At 42.3% G+C, this 2,046-nt stretch overlaps 1 pseudogene across 1 annotated transcript; it reads right to left on the reverse strand.

The window, feature by feature from the left end:
* On the reverse strand, nt 1-1,481 carry LOC147624040 (uncharacterized; annotated as a pseudogene). Its single transcript, XR_015269301.1, has 4 exons — nt 1,077-1,481; nt 615-960; nt 309-466; nt 1-184 (listed from the first exon to the last, which is right to left on the reverse strand). The product of XR_015269301.1 is annotated as an uncharacterized LOC147624040 (transcript).
* Between the last annotated feature and the right edge of the window lie 565 nt (nt 1,482-2,046).

Raw genomic sequence — 2,046 nt, forward strand, 5'->3', positions numbered from 1 at the left:
CTCGCTCGACTAACGGGAGACTGAGAACTCGCGCACGTGACCTCGTCACACGTCGATCCACACTCTCCAGCTCTCTGTGCAGCATGCGAATAATCTCCTCCTGATCGTTTCTCACAAGCTGCTGCTGCTGCTCAGTCTCCTCTGCACTCCCCTCGGAGACCAACTTCAATTTTGATGGATCTGTCTGTTAACAAACAAAATGCAATTCAGTGTTCACATTATTAACAGCGTACAAAGTAGTAATTAGTAATTACAAATATTCACTTGTAATATGTATAAACGCTAGCCCAAAGTTTCAACTTTCTAACCTGCTTGGGTGTCCCCAAAGCGTGGTAATCTCGCACAAGCTTCATATTTGCTCGGCAGTAGACTAATCTCTCTAGCTGTGCATTGCTGAGTTACGGATCTTCGTGTGAATTAGCGAATAAGCGCTCCAATTGCGCTCGCATCCACCAGCAGAGCAATCCTGCATGTCACATGTGCAATGTGACGTGTCAATGGTGACAAATTACAATGGACATTGGACATGGTCGTAGACAATAGACATTGGACAATGAACCATGGTCCCAGGTCCATAACACATGTATGGAAAATGTAAAGATAGAAAACTTTACCTGTGAGAGGACACGTAAAGCGATACGAGTGAGCTTTGGAAGACCTTGTCTTCCATAACTCTGCCACCATGTAAGAGAGAACTTCGTTGCCTCCGGCCTCAATGCCACAACTCTAGTAAAGGATGACCCTAAATTATTTTCATAGATAGCGAGCTCTGCATCAATGTCCAACTGCTCATCCTCCTCGCAAATCAAGCCAATGTACGCATCCTTGCCCTTTAGTAGACTCCTGTCATTAAAAAGAGTTGGCTTCTTGTAGAAAGGATGAAGCAATGCAGCCATCGCATGAATGGGCCGACTCATAAATGTCCATCTCTTGTCTACAATAGCCAAGATCTCTTCCCGACTGTAAAAGCATTGACGCAACATTAGTTAACAGGCTGAATTTTGATTATAGTATTATACATTATAGTATTATACTAAATATTTAATAGAGTAATCATTACAGAAGCAAGTACATACCGATCAAGCGCCAGTGATCTGCAGCCTCTGATGTGTGTCTTCATCTCTGAGAAGAGATGATAGACTAGGCCCATGGTGGAGCCCTCCATGTCTGTGACACGCAGCAACACATAAATTGGCTGCAATGCTACTATCATAGCCTGCACCTCCGACCAAAAGGACTCATCAAGCACCCGCCGCTGTATGTATCTAGTGGACTCCTCCTGTGCGTGATGCATCTCTCTCCACTTCGGGTCCACTACTGTCTGTAGAAGTGGATCCCTCACTGCATAGAGTCGCTGCAACACAAGATACATATATGCAAATCTGGTCTTCAAGGGCCGCACCATGTCAAGTGTACTGTGACTCCTAAAGATAGCCAATGCCTTGTGCTTTTTGCGGAAAAAAGTAGTCATTTTTGTGGCATCGGAAACGGACCTCTAGCAAGACTTCTCTGGCATTTCATCTAGAGAGGCTTACGGATTAATGTTGTCCACACTGACAGACCAACAAAAAGATGAAGAAAAAGAAGAGGCTGTAGAGTCTATGGCTTCATTGAAGTTTCATCGAAGTACCATTTGAAACATTTGTCTATTTTGATCTTCATCTAATCTTTGAATGATGAAAATTTTATTTGGAATCTTCTAAATGTGAATTATTAAGTTTGAAAGTTTTTAACTTCAATAAACTATAGTCAAGAGGATTTGAGCCCTTCATGTGCTAGGGAAGCTCCTGCATAGGGACGGTCTCTTACCCTATGTGAGATACCACAGCCACAATTTGAAGCTAGACCTCGGCCATAAATGTTTATGAATAAAATTGAATTTACTCATGTGCTTATCTAGATTTTAGTGAGCAAGATGTTTGACTTATTGCAACTAATGTCTGTAGCTAGTTTTGGACTAATTTACAAGGTTGATACAAGTAACAAAACAGTTGTTGGAGAAAGCCACATGAGAGGTCTATAAATCCACATGAGAGGTCTATAGTG

This window comes from Cibotium barometz, chromosome 26 (assembly GCF_041138505.1).
Source record: "Cibotium barometz isolate CiBa-2024 chromosome 26, ASM4113850v1, whole genome shotgun sequence".
NCBI lineage: Eukaryota > Viridiplantae > Streptophyta > Polypodiopsida > Cyatheales > Cibotiaceae > Cibotium > Cibotium barometz.